This window comes from Taeniopygia guttata, chromosome 28 (genome assembly GCF_048771995.1).
Source record: "Taeniopygia guttata chromosome 28, bTaeGut7.mat, whole genome shotgun sequence".
NCBI classification, from domain to species: Eukaryota; Metazoa; Chordata; class Aves; order Passeriformes; family Estrildidae; genus Taeniopygia; species Taeniopygia guttata.
The window spans coordinates 4,339,135-4,353,571 of NC_133053.1; positions in this window are offsets into that span (position 1 = coordinate 4,339,135).

A 14,437-nucleotide genomic window follows, 5' to 3' on the forward strand; every position below is an offset into this window, starting at 1 on the left:
AGCGAGGTGGAGCCAGTGCACTGGTGGCTGAGCCCCTATTTATTCCTATGAGAGGAGTGGCTTTGACCAGGGTTGTTTCTGCTGTGGCAGCAGTGGAGGGCACAGAACGTCCCCTAAACCCCCTCTCCCCCTCCCCACGCAGTGACAGGAGCTGGTGCAGCTCCCTCAGACCCTCCCCCCAGTATCTCCTGGTGCTGCTCCTGGTGATGGGAGCAGTGGGGCTGCAGGGCCAGAGCTGCCCTTGGTTCCTGCGGGGTGCCAGGCCCAGACTCGGTGCCAGGAGCTGCACCCGCTGGGGCAATGCTGGGGGACAGGTCCAGCGGGGCAGCACAGGAAGGAAAGTGCCACCAGGAAGGGATGAGGAACCAAAAACTGACCCTTGCCACCATCCAGCCCTTCTCCTCCTGCCCCAGCCTCGCTGCCAAACCTGTGGCAGCACTGAAGTGGCGCCGCTGGCACGGCTGTGCCACCAGGAGCAGCACAGGCGGCCCGGCTGGCCCGGAGGTGAGCAGGAATTCCGGGTGACACCATCACACCTTAATCACTGTTTGCTCTCCCTGGAGCCCCACCCAGACAGAGGGGAACCTTCTGCCAGCATCGCCGTCCCACAGCCACAGCCCCTCACCCTGAGCCCATCACCCAGCTCGGGGACCCCACCAGGGCTGGGCCAGCAGCCCCGAGCTCGGTGAGCCCTGGGTGGGCCTGGCAGGACCCCACGGTGGGTGTCCCTGCCGTGGGCACTGCCAGGGGCACTGCCAGGTGCCTGCTGTGACTCAGTTTCCCCTCTGGAATGGCTGACCTGCCCGGCAGGCAGTGGGTCACGGGGTGAACCCACTGACAGGGGCCACTGGTGTCCCCACATCTCATCCTCAGCTGGGGGACGTGCCCCATGGCAGCCCCCAGTCCCAGGGCTGGATGGGGACCTGTCCCCCAGTCCCAGGGCTGGATGGGGGTCCTGTCCCCCAGTCCCAGGGCTGGATGGGGTCCTGTCCCCCAGTCCCAAGGCTGGATCAGGGTCTTGTCCCCCAGTCCCAGGGCTGGATCAGTCCCCCAGTCCCAGGGCTGGGTGGGGATCCTGTCCCCCAGTCCCAGGGCTGGATGGGGATCCTGTCCCCCAGTCCCAGGGCTGGATGAGGATCCTGTCCCCCAGTCCCAGGGCTGGATGGGGATCCTGTCCCCAGTCCCAGGGCTGGATGGGGACCTGTCCTTCAGTCCCAGCCCTGGATGGGGGTCCAGCCATCTCCCCCCATACTGGGCTGGCAGTGGGGGCAGCAATGGGGGCCAGGGGGGCTGCAGGAGATCTGCAGCACTAACAACCACTGAGCCTTATCGTGTCCCCCTGGCTGTGGGGGTGATACCAGGGGGCACCCCCTGCTCAGGGGTTGGGTCCCACTGCTTTGTCCTCTCCAGGGTGTCAGTGCCACCCTTCCTCCCAAACCTGCTGCCGAAGCGTCTCGGTGGTGCAGGATGAGGCTCCCTCAGCTGTGCCAAAGCAAACAAGGCAGTGCCCTCAGACATGGGGTGAGATGTGGCTTTGCCAGCTGTGCCAGTCCTGGCAGCTGTGGGATCGGGCATGGTGCTGGGCTGTCCCTGTCACAGCCCGAGGCTGGAGCTGGGGGGCATCAGGGCCAGGTGTAACCGGAGCCCCCGGGCTGGCCTGACTCGCTCAGGGCTCACATAACGCCTGCCCAGCGCTTATGCAATAGCTGCTGCCATGTGGCTCTAAGGGACACCAAACCGGGCAATTACCCGGCCCCTCATCAGCAGCGACGCAGGATAACCAGGCTAATTGGAGCCGTGGCCAGCAGAGCTGCCGGGGGAGGAACATTCAGTCTCCCCCCACACCCCGAGGGGTGTCCCAAGCAATTAGTGACTGCTGAGCCTTCCTTAGGGGCTGAGGGGGTGGGAACCATGGCCTGGCTGGATCCCACTGTGCCCTGGGCAGCGGCTGTGGGTGTCCACTGGGGTGGAGGACGGTGTCCCCATCCCTGCCTGCATCCCCATCCCTGCCTGCACCCCCATCCCTGCCTGCATCCGCATCCCTGTTTGCATCCCTGTCTCTTCCTGCATCCCTGTCCATCTGCATCCCCATCCCTGCCTGCACCCCCATCCCTGCCTGCACCCTCATCCCTGCCTGCCTCCCCTTCCCTGCCTGCATCCCTGTCTCTTCCTGCATCCCTGTCCATCTGCATCCTCATCCCTCTCTCCATCCCCAACCCTGTTTCCATCCCTGTCCCTGTCCCTCTCTCCATCCCTGACCCTGTTTCTCTCCCCATCCCTGTTTTCATCCCTGTTCCTCTCTCCATCATCCCTGTCCCTGTCTCCATACCTATTTTCATCCCCATCCCCATCCCTGTCTCCATCCCATCCCTCTCACCATCCCCGTTCCTGTTTCTCTCCCCATCCCATCCCATCCCATCCCATCCCATCCCATCCCATCCCATCCCATCCCATCCCATCCCATCCCATCCCATCCCATCCCATCCCATCCCATCCCATCCCATCCCCATCCCCATCCTGCCCCCCCAGCGCCGTCCCCTCCCTCCCTGGTGCCCCAGGGGGCTCAGCCCCGCAGTGTGGGGTGCAGGGGGGTCCCCGGGCAGCTCCCCCTGGCACTCCCCCCAGCTCGGGCGGTTCAGCATTGCCTTGGCACCGTCCCGGGCACCGCGCTGCCGAATCTCCAGCGTAATAATTAGGAGATAAACAGGAAAGAGGAAAGGGGCAGATTTCATATTCCAACCCGATCCCCCCGGGACAGATAAAAGCGGAGTGGGGGGACTCAAGGGGGCTTTTTTCCCACTTGTTTCTGCTGAATCAAACATTTTTCCTCCTGCTTAGAAGATTTCCTGACTCCCCCCGTTCCCCCTGCTCTCGCCTTAATGAGGTTTTGCTGTAAAAGTCTCCGAGCCTCAACCATGGCCTTGAGTTAATCTCCAGGCACCTTCAAAGCTGGGTTGTTCCTGCCCCCCCATCCCAGCCCCTCCTTCACCTCCATCTTTTTGAACTTCCCAGCCACAAAATTGCTGAGTTTCATGTGATGCTGCTTGGAGGTGAGCACGGGGGTCCCGGGGCAGATGGGGGACTTGGCAGTGACACGGTCCCTAGGGCTGGGGCAGGGATGTGGGATGGTCCCTCCAGGTGGAAAAGCCACCTACCTTCGAGGGGAATCTCCAATCTAGGGTGAAAAGGGTGTATTTGGAGATTTTTCGAGGGGAATCTCCAATCTAGGGTGAAAAAGGTGTATTTGGAGATTTTATTTTGGAATGTTGTGGAAATACTGATAAAAGATAGCCCATGGCTCAGGGCCACCAAGATGTAGCCCTGTCTTTACCACCAGTACTGAGATTCTGGGGGCTGGTGGCACTGTGGGGCAGACAGAGGATGTGGCAGGGTGTGGTGGCAGGTGCCAGGAGCATCCCCCCTCCAGGGCTCAGCTGGGGATGACTGTGGGACCCCAGGCTGGGCTGGCAGCAGGAAAACAGTGCTGGGCACGGGCTGGTCCTGGCTGCCACTCAGGGCTCTGCCACGGGAAGCAGCTGCTCCCTGGGGAAGGGGTTTGGAGGCTGCACAGCCCCTCAGTGTCACCCCTGCTGCCAGGACAGACCCTGGTCCTCAGAGTGCCCATCTGGGCACCCCACCCACCTATCACCTGTGTGGGTACCCAGCCCTGACCACAGCAGGTCCAAAATCGTGGCAGTGGGAGAAGCAGGAGTGGAGCTGACAGCAGCTGAGCTGCTCGAGGGTGGGGTGCTGCCCTGTGCTGTGCTGGAGCCAGCGGGCACGGCCGGGCTCCCTCCTCCTGCCCCCGCTGCCCCCGCTGCCCGTGGTGCCCGTGGTGCCCGTACCTGGGCGTCCCTCCCGCTCCAGAGCCGATCTGGAGGCTTTAGTGCAAGTTAATCCCAGCAATCCCTTAATTCCAGGCACCGAAATAGGAAAGATCAGTAGGTCAGTGGGAAAAGCTCAAAGTTAACATGTTAATGCAGGGAGAAGGTGAGGTAAGGAGCAGGGAAGAGGAAAGTGCCCAGAAATCTGCTGCTGGCCCTCCCCGTGCCCGGGCTCTGCTCACTCTGCATCCCACTGGTTTGGGGGTGCCTGTCGGAATGTGAGGTATTGATGATTCTGAGATTGTAGAAAGTCTCTGTCTTTCTGCCCCGCTGCCAAAGCAGAAGTCATAATTGGTCTGTGCTGTTTCAAGGTTGTTTATTCTGTTTATCTCTAACATGTTCTGCTGCCCTGCCGCAGCTCTGTCCTGCAGGGCAGCGTGTGGGGCTCTGCCCTCAGTGGGATGGTACAAACATTAAATACCACAAACTACCTGTGCTGGATTTACAATAACGTGCCAATATCTGTCACCTACGTTGGACAGTGTGTCCCCAGCCTAAACCAACAGAAAAATGCCAACACCACAGTGAAACATGGAGGGCATGAAGAAGGAGAAAAAGGACAAGGCACACCCAATTTCCTCCATCTTGTCCCCTCTGAACCCCTAATCTAGAATCCTAAAATTTTACTTTTGCACCCATGTCACACTTAATTATTACTCTTATCAAACACTCAAAGCTTGTAATTCATCCTGTAAGATTGAAAACTCTTTTCCATGGACAGAGATCACAGCCAGTGTCTCTGGGGGCTCTGTCCAGGGGGGTTCCTGACCCCTGCCAGGGTCCCAGAGCTGCCAGGGCAGCCAGAGGGAAGCCCTGGATTCCCACAGATGCCAAGCACTGGTGGCCCAGGAAGGTTTGGCAGCTCCCATCTGGTGCAGTTTTGGGAAGGAAGGAGGGATTTTCCCCTCAGCAAACTCCCCAAGCACCCCGAGGCGATCCCGGTGGAGGGGTTGCTCATTAGTTCCTGCACTGCTGAGCAGCCCTAATTAGGGCTTGGCAGGCGCCCGCCTTGGCCCCGTAAGCACCTTTTTGGCTGCTGCTCTGGAAAAAGCTGTGCCAGAGGGTTTAGCTTTTAATACAGCCAAAGCCCAGGTGAGCCACCCACCGCTGCCCAGCACCAGGGGACCGGTGCCAGCCCCAACTGAGGGGCTCAGCCCTGGTTATGGCTCCCAACTCCAGCTGTGACCTCCTGGTGGCCCCACACAAGACCCCCAGCCCCGTGCAAGGTGCTGCTGCTGGTGCATCCCAGCTGGAACCTCCCAGGGCCTTTTCCCACATCCTCAGCCGTTTTCCCTTAGGTTGGGTGCTTTTGGGCAATAATATCGCTATGGGAGCAGTTTCCTTAAATCCATCTTTGTTACCACAAGCAGCTTAGCACCAGAAACTCTCTTCCTCTCTGCTCTTTTAATACGATCCCAGCTTAGCAAAGCCCTGGGCTTAGCCACTGCCCCTGCAGTGCAAGTGAGGAGAGGAGAATTAAATAATATGAAAGGAGAAAACAAAGGGCTCTGCTTGGTTTAAGCAGCTGGAGGGGGGGTGGCAGCAACCCAGCCCTGCCTCGGGAGAGGCACTGGGGTTACCTGAGGAGGGGGATGCTGGGTGGGATGATACAGGGTGGGGTCCCTCTGGGATGCCTCTTTTTACAGGTCACTGGGTCAGGGATGCTCTGATGCTCTCAGCCATTGCTCTTGCTGACAGATCCCAAGGGAGACCAGATTCCTCAAATACCTCACCACAATGGCAAATATTCCCATTTTCTAGAGTTCTTCCCTCTTGGACTCTGCCAGAACCAGTGAAAGGCTCAGGAAAACTCAGTGGATCTTGCAGGGACAGCATCGCACCAGGACATGGGCCTTGCCTGCATTTCCCACCCCAGCAGAGCGGGATGGTCTCCCTGGCTGCTGGGCAGACCCTGACTCGCCCTGGGCTGGGGGTTCCTGCTCATCCCTGGCTCCCAGCTGGCCGGGCTGGCTCCCATGGCTGCCACCGTGGCTCACCTTGGACTCCGCTCCCGGCACAGCCCAGCGCCCGCCTGGGTTGCTGGGGAGACGGGCTGGTTTATTTACCATCGGCTCTGCGATAAGGAGTGTGAAAGGAGAGGAGGAGCACATGGTGTCCAATGTGCCTGACCCACTTTTCCATCGCCCGGGCATCGCTCGCCCTCGGCGATTGGATTGCAGCGGCCGCCGAGCTGCCAGGGCTTGGGCGTCCTTCCTTCCCTCCTTCCTTCCTTCCTTCCTTCCTTCCTTCCTTCCTTCCTTCCTTCCTTCCTTCCTTCCTTCCTTCCTTCCTTCCTTCCTTCCTTCCTTCCTTCCTTCCTTCCTTCCTTCCTTCCTTCCTTCCTTCCTTCCTTCCTTCCTTCCTTCCTTCCTTCCTTCCTTCCTTCCTTCCTTCCTTCCTTCCTTCCTTCCTTCCTTCCTTCCTTCCTTCCTTCCTTCCTTCCTTCCTTCCTTCCTTCCTTCCTTCCTTCCTTCCTTCCTTCCTTCCTTCCTTCCTTCCTTCCTTCCTTCCTTCCTTCCTTCCTTCCTTCCTTCCTTCCTTCCTTCCTTCCTTCCTTCCTTCCTTCCTTCCTTCCTTCCTTCCTTCCTTCCTTCCTTCCTTCCTTCCTTCCTTCCTTCCTTCCTTCCCTCCTTCCCTCCTTCCTCCCTCTGGGTTGGGAGCAGAGAAACGTCCCAGAGCTGCAGGAACGGATGGGATGGATCCCGTGTGGAGCTCCGTGGTGTCCGTGGCCGCCGGCGGCGGTGGCCCAGTGGCCCAGATCTGCCATTCCGCATGGCTGGCCCGGCTGTCCCCGAGGCCCGGCCCGGCCCGCAGGCCGCTCGCTCGCTAATCCGACATGACTCTTCCATTAGAGACGAGACGCCGGCAAAGAGCTTTTCGGTGTAGGAATTAACTCCTTCTCCCACCCTGCAGCTCCCTGACCCGCCGTGGGCTCTGGCTGCCGTGCCCGTGTGGTGTGGGGTTGTCGGAATCTGTGGGTATTGATGATCCTGAGATTGTAGAAAGTCTCTGTCTTTCTGCCCCGCTGCCAAAGAAGAAGCCATAATTCCTCTGTGCTGTTTTCAAGGTTGTTTATTCTTGCTTAAATATAACATTTCTGCTGCCCTGCCGCAGCTCTGTCCTGCAGGGCAGCGTGTGGGGCTCTGCCCTCAGTGGGATGGTACAAACATTAAATACCACAAACTACCTGTGCTGGATTTACAATAACGTGCCAATATCTGTCACCTACGTTGGACAGTGTGTCCCCAGCCTGAACCAACAGAAAAATGCCAACACCACAGTGAAACATGGAGGGCATGAAGAAGGAGAAAAAGGACAAAACACACCCAATTTCCTCCATCTTGTCCCCTCTGAACCCCTAATCTAGAAACCTAAAATTTTACTTTTGCACCCGTGCCCCACTTAATTATTACTCTTATCAAACACTCAAAGCTTGTAATTCATCCTGTAAGATTGAAAACTCCTCTCCATGGACAGAGATCACAAACAGTGTCTCTGGGGGCTCTGTCCAGGGGGGTTCCTGACCCCTGCCAGGGTCCCAGACCTGCCAGGGCAGCCAGAGGGAAGCTCTGGACTCCCACAGCAGAGAGGGACCCCCTGAGTGGCAGGAGGGGCCCCAGCCCAGTCCCTGTCCCTGCCTGCAGCACAGCTGCTTCCCTTATCGATCGTCTCTTGTTGTTAATTATCGGCTCCGATCGAGCCTGATCAGAGCCATGGCTCCCTGTTGTGGTTTTGGCCATTCCTCCCCTGCCCTGAGGCGCTGGGGTTGCTGGGGAGCAGATGGGACCCAAAGGGGAACTTGGGGAGCTGAGGGCAGGGGGGATTTGGGGCGCATTCCTGGCCAGGGGGTGCTCCCTAAGCAGGGGGACCGGGGACACGGTGGGGACTGGAGGAGGGAAAGAGCCCAAAGCAGGAGCCACACAGGGACCCCTGAACGGCCCAAATGTCCCAGAGCAGAGGTGCCAGCACCTCACATGTGGCACTGGGGGTCAGCAAGGGTGCCTCTGGCAGGAAAGGTCAAAACAGTGCAGGGTTCGCTCTCCAGGACCAAGCACTGCCCCAAGGACAGCCACCTTCCCACACTGGGGCAGAGCTGTCCCTCATGTCCCTGTACCCCAGGAGCCATTCAGGGGAGGTGACAGCAGTCCCCAGTCCCCTGCTCCAAGAACAAGCCCCAACATCCTTCCAGAGGGGAAGCAAAGCTGATCCTGCCCGGCGCTGAGTTCAGGGGAGGTGCCCACACTCTGCCTCCTTGTGCTGCTCCATCAGAGGAAGAGAAGGATGGGCACTCCTGTCCCCTGGCCACCCTTCCCATCAGTGTGCTCAGGGCTGGGGTCTGTCCCTGGATGGAGCCAGGAGCCCACTGATATCCCCTTCTCTTGCCTGAGGTCCTGGAAAATACCCCAGACAGAGGGCTTATCCCCAGGATACAGAGGGGAAACTGAAGCACGGAGTGAGGAGGGGACATGCACCATGATGGACTCTGCAGAGGTTGTGGCTCTGCTGGAACCACCTGCCATGAGGGGCTCTGCTGCCCTTGGGGGTCCAGCTAAGGGGATTTTAGAGGCAGCCACCCCCCAGCAGCCCCCAGAGGTGCTGCAGAGCAGGCAGGGAGTGCTCAGGAAGGGCTCCAGCTGGGGAGGGGCTGGGGAGGAGCTGCTCTCCCCAGATGTTCTCACCATCAGCTCCCCCCCAGCGCGGTGTCACCGCTCTGGGGACCTTTTGCCACCCCGGGCTGGGTCAGTTTGGGTCAGGATCCTGCGTAACGCTGGCTGTGAGCACCTGGCTCACCGTGGGGATGTCCCAATGGAGAGCTGACCTGGATCCCAGCCACCCCTGTGGCCATCACCTCCCACGCCTCCACATGGCCCTGGGACAAGGGCCTCTAGCAGCCAGAGAGGACAGGACTGGGGACAGCTCCTGTCTCTGTCCCTTGCAGTGACATCAGGACAGCCCAGCCCAGGGTGGGCACTTGAGGCCCCTCTGTGGTGAGGGGGACATTCACCAAAGCCAGTTTGGGAGGTCACCCTGCAGATCCAGAGTCTCCTGATCCCCCAGAGCAGAGAGATGCTCAAAAGGACATGACCTCTCCTCCCACCCTGGGCAAAACATGCATGGATGATTTCTGAGGGGCTCTTTGGCTGCAGATCAGGGTGTCATCACTCTTCCTCCACACCGCAGAGCTCAGACTCCATGGCAGGGTGGGGCTGCGGTGGCAGTGGAGGAAACCATCCCCAAAATCCCAGTGCAGAACCCCCCCCATGAAATATTCAGGCTGCTCTGCACAATCCCACCTTGCTGCTGTCGAAAGCACCATGAATATTGCAGGTGGGCATTAAAGTTTCAGGGCTGCCATGTTTCAGGACACTGTCACTACGGGAAGTCCCTCCACCGGGACATGCCACACCTTTGACAGGCTCCAGTGACCTCTTTCTCCCTGGTTTACCCCAAAAACTGGTGGTGGTGATGGGCTGGGTCCTTGAGGTGCTACAAGAGCAAACCAACGAAGCTCCTTGCTGTGTCCCAGGAATGGATTGAAGCAGTTCAGGGAAGAGTTGCAGGAGGTCGTGGTCGTGGTCACCTCACCCCAAGGCTCAGCCCCACTCCTCCCCACTTCCAGGCACAGAAGGATGCCCTGAGCATCTCTGAGGGTCTCATCCTCCATGTCATGAGCTTTCCAGGTCAGTCCCCATCAGAAGGGACCATTCCCTTCTCATCCGCCTGCTCTCATAACTTGGCTCTTCCCGTGTTTATATAACAGCGACATCTCCTGCGGGCTGGGGAGAGAATTGGCCGGGGAGAAATAATGAGGATAATTCAAGTCATTTGGGAAGACGAGGTTTTCGAGGTGCCCAGCGTCTTCCACCTCTTACATGTTGTCTCTAATCATCCGCAATCTCGGATGGCCATTGATGGAGCTCGTTGCTGTGGTGACGGATGAATAGCCCTGGGATTGTACCATGCCAAAAAAGTGCTGTCCTTTCCATCAAAACAACAACAACAACAAAAATATCATTTTGTTCAGGAAATTAAGCAGTTTGCAACCAAATAGCAGAATCTGAAAAGGCTCCTGCGTCCGTCCCTTCCTCCCGGCTCCCGCGGCTGTGTTGGGTTTGTCAGGAACATGCCCAGCGCCCTGGAGGGTCCTTTGTGTGCACCAGACAAGGAGAAGGTGGTAATTGCAAGGGGGTTTCTAACCCACTGAGCCTTTTAAAAGGATTTGATGCCCCCCTACACCTCTCTGCTGGCCCAAAGTGTGTCACACAGGCAGGGAGCGCGGGGCCGGGGGCTGGAGCAGCACTGGGTTAATGTGTTAGCTGTGCACAGCCAGGGGACAGGGGACAGGGAAGTGTGGGTGACCAGTGAGCAGGCAGGGTGTTGGGGCTCAGGTCCTGCTCATTCCCCAGGGAAGCAGCAATTCTCAGTGGGGAGAGCCAGCATGGGGCTGCTGAGAGGCAGAGAAGTGTGGCCAAGAGCTCCTGCCATTGTCAGCCTCTGTGGTTTTCCATATAAACCTCCTCCCCGGCAGCAGGACCAGAGCCCAGTTTTCCTTCCTCCCCAGATGTTTGGGAATCACCTTCTGGCGTGGCTGCTGGAGATGCTGCTCTCAAGCTGTGCCTCTGGATGTGGATAGCACAGCCCTTGGGGACAAGGCTGCCAGGCTGGGAGGGGTCTGCCCAGGGTTGACCCTCCCGGTACTGGAATCACACTGGAATCCCACTGCCACCTCTCAAGCCATTCACTGCAGGTGTTTGTATAACCCCAGACTGGTTTGGGTTGGGAGGGACCCCAAAGCCCATCCTGTTCCACCTCTGCCATGGCAGGGACACCTTCCACTGTCCCAGGCTGCTCCAAGTCCTGTCCAACCTGGCCTTGGACACTTCCAGGGAATCCAGGGGCAGCCACAGCTGCTCTGGGCACCCTGTGCCAGTGCCACTGGGTCACTGTGCTGTGACACAGCGCATCGCCCACGTCTAACCCCCGTCACTGCTCTGGGCTGCATTTTGAGCCAGAGGTCTGGCCCCTGCCCCTCTGCCTCCCCTCGGGAGGAGCTGCAGCCCCCGAGGAGCCTCCCCTCATCTCCTGTGCTCCAGCTGAACCAGCCAAGTGACAGGGACAGTGTCACTCGGAGCTGTGTGGCTCCGACATCCATCCTGCAAGAGCATAAGAAGCCAAAACCATGCACAGGACGAGTGCCCAGTGGGCAGCCTGGAGAGCCCTGGGGCACAGCAGGGTCGGAGCCAGGCGGGAAGGAGGAGGGAGAAGGAGGGATGGGCACATAGAGAGAACATTTTAGACGACGTGAGGAGGAGAAATTCGCTCGGTTCACGCAGCTCCAGCCCCGGCAGTGCTCTGCCAGCTGTCCCCAGCACCCTCCACCCTGCCCGGGCTCAGGCAGAGGCAGATGGAGGCACCTCCTGGCAGCGGGCTGGGATTAACTCCACGGGGAAAACAAGCGTGTGTGTGTGTATATATGTGTGTGTGTGTGTGTGTGTGTGTGAGCACACACGGACACAGGGAACGAGGCGCTTGGATGTGTTCGTGTGTTTGTGTGTGTTTGACAGAGCTGGTGAGCCCGCGCCTCGCCTCGGAGGGCCAGCCGGGTATTGGCGATGTGGCCTCATCCTTTAATTGCTCTGCTTTGATAACAGTGATAATTGGCTGGAAATCGATACTGTTTTGCTCCTGTTTTTCCCATCCTGTCTCACCCAGCCTCCCCTCCCTTCCCGGACGCTGTCGTGCTCTCTTTAGTGGGTGACATTTAAAGGCTCTGCCACAGCCATTAGATAACCAGGCGGAGAAGATGCTGTGGAGAGGCTGATGCCGGCAGGATGGAGGCAGCTCCCCTCTCCTCTCCCACGGCTCAAGGACAGATGGAGATGATGCTCCAGCAACACATACTGGTGCCGTGGGAGCCACAGGAGTGGGGGCACCGATGGATCTGGGGGTGAGGGGAGAGTGAAGAGGGAAAGAGACAAACCCAGGCTGTGTCCCCCTGGATTTTTGGCTCTGAAAATTGTGGCAGAACATCACACTGCCCGGCCTAGCCTGCTCTGCGTGCCCCTGCCTCCCCAGCACGGTGTCCCCAGCTCCTGCCATGCTGCCCCAGCCACAGGTGGGACCTCAGAGCCCCCAGGGCCAGGGAACTCCCAGACCCCTTGCAAGTGCCCTCAGAGCAGCCCCTGTGCTCCACCTGCCCAGCTGGGGCTGCTGGGGACGTTGTTCCCCAGTAGGTGCCCTGATCCCCAAAGCTGAAGGGCCTGGGGAGCAGGACAGCAGCACCAGAGGGTGCATGGGGAGCCCCAGGAGCCAGGGGCACATTGGGCTGGAGCTGGCACCCCAAGGCCCCTGGTCTGCAAGAGCCAAGGGAGCCTCATTAGCTAAGGGAGTGTTGTTAGCTGAGTGACCCTCAGCAACAAGGGCTGGCTGCAGCATGGGGCTGGCAGTGAGTGAGGGATGCCTGGGAGGCTGCAGGTGTGTGAGTTACCTGTGCCCTCACCTTCCATGGGCACCTCTACACCCACCCCCGAGTTAAATGTGCACACATCTTCCCTGGTAACTCCTGCACACACCTTCCCAGGGTATCTGTGTGTTCACCATCCCATGGTACCTGTGTGCCCACCTCTCTGGGTACCTGTGCAGCCACCATCCCTGGGTACCTGTGTGCCCACCGCTCTGGGTACCTGTGCAGCCACCATCTCCAGGTACCTGTGTGCCCATTGTCTGTGGGTACCTGTGCAGCCACTGGTGCTGGGTACCTGTGTGCGCACCATTCCTGGGTACCTGTGTGCCCACCACTCTGGGTACCTGTGCAGCCACCATCCCCGGGCACCTGTGTACCCACCATCCCCAGGTACCTGTGAACTCACCTTCCCCAGGTACTTGTGCACCCACTGTCCCTGGATACCTTCCCACTGTCCTTGGGTACCTGTGTGCTCACTGTCTCTGAGTACCTGTGTGCTCACTGTCCCTGGGTACCCGTGCACCCACCGTCCCTGGGTACCTGTGTGTTCACCATCCCTGGGCACCTGTGTACCCACCATCCCCAGGTACCTGTGAACTCACCTTTCCCAGGTACTTGTGCACCCACTCTCCCTGGATACCTTCCCACTGTCCTTGGGTACCTGTGCACCCACCGTCCCTGGGTACCTGTGTGCTCACCATTCCTGGGTACCTGTGTGCCCACCATTCCTGGGTACCTGTGTACCCACCATCCCCAGCTACCTGTGAACTCACCTTCCCCAGGTACTTGTGCACCCACCATCCCATGGCACCTACCCACTGTCCCTGGGTAGTTGTGTGCCCACCATCCCTGGGTACCTGTGTGCTCATTGTCTGTGGGTACCTGGGCAGCCACTGGTGCTGGGTACCTGTGTGTTCACCATTTCTGGGTACCTGTGCACCCACTGTCCCTGGGTACCTGTGTGCCCACCTCTCTGGGTACCTGTGCACCCACCGTTCCCAGGTACCTGTGAACTCACCTTCCCCAGTACTTGGGCACCCACTGTCCCTGGATACCTACCCACCGTCCCCGGGTACCTGTGTACCCACCATCCCCGGGTACCTGTGAACTCACCTTCCCCAGGTACCTGTGCACCCACCATCCCCGGGTACCTGTGCACCCACCATCCCCGGGTACCTACCCATTGTCCCTGGGTACCTGTGTGCCCACCTCTCCGGGTACCTGCGCACCCACCGTCCCTGTGCACCCCCTCCGTGCCCTCATCCTCTCCGGTTCCGCGCCCACGTCCGTGGGTTCCTGATGCCATCTGGCGGCCGCCGCCCGGGCCGGGTGGGTGTCGCTGGAAATGTCCCCGCCTGTCCCCGCAGGGCTCCCCCAATCCCGCCCGCACCTCTCCTCAAACCAAACCCGGGCTCGGAGGGGAGTCCTGGACCCCAACATGGACACATGGGCTTGGAGGGGAGTCCTGGACCCCAACATGGACAAACGGGCTCGGAGGGGACCCCAACATGGACACACGGGCCCGGAGGGGAGTCCTGGACCCCAGCACGGACACACGGGCTCAGAGGGGAGTCCTGGACCCCAACATGGACACACGGGCCCAGAGGGGACCCCAATACGGACACACGGGCTCAGAGGGGAGTCCTGGACCCCAACATGGACACACAGGTCCAGAGGGGAGTCCTGGACCCCAATATGGACACACGGGTTTGGAGGGGAGTCCTGGACCCCAGCACAGACACAAGGGCCTGCACACAGGGCTGGGCACACGAGCTCAGAAGGGACTCAGTCCCATGACCAGCTGGGCCTTCTGAGCAGAGCTTTGATTGAATAAACCCTCACATCACCCAGTGCTTGGTGAAGAGCAGCAGGAACAGTTTCTAGCTGGGAATCCCATCCAGCTGGAGACCCCTGGAGCATCCCACCATCCACACTATGGATGGTGTATGGCCTCAGAGCCCAGAGCTGGGGGTCCCAGCCCCTCTCATGCTGCTGGGGCAGAGCTGGCTGCATCCTGCCCGTATGGATGAGGTGTGAGCAGAGCGTTATCCACTCTTCTCCAGCAGTTACAGCCACGCCCCTAGTCCCC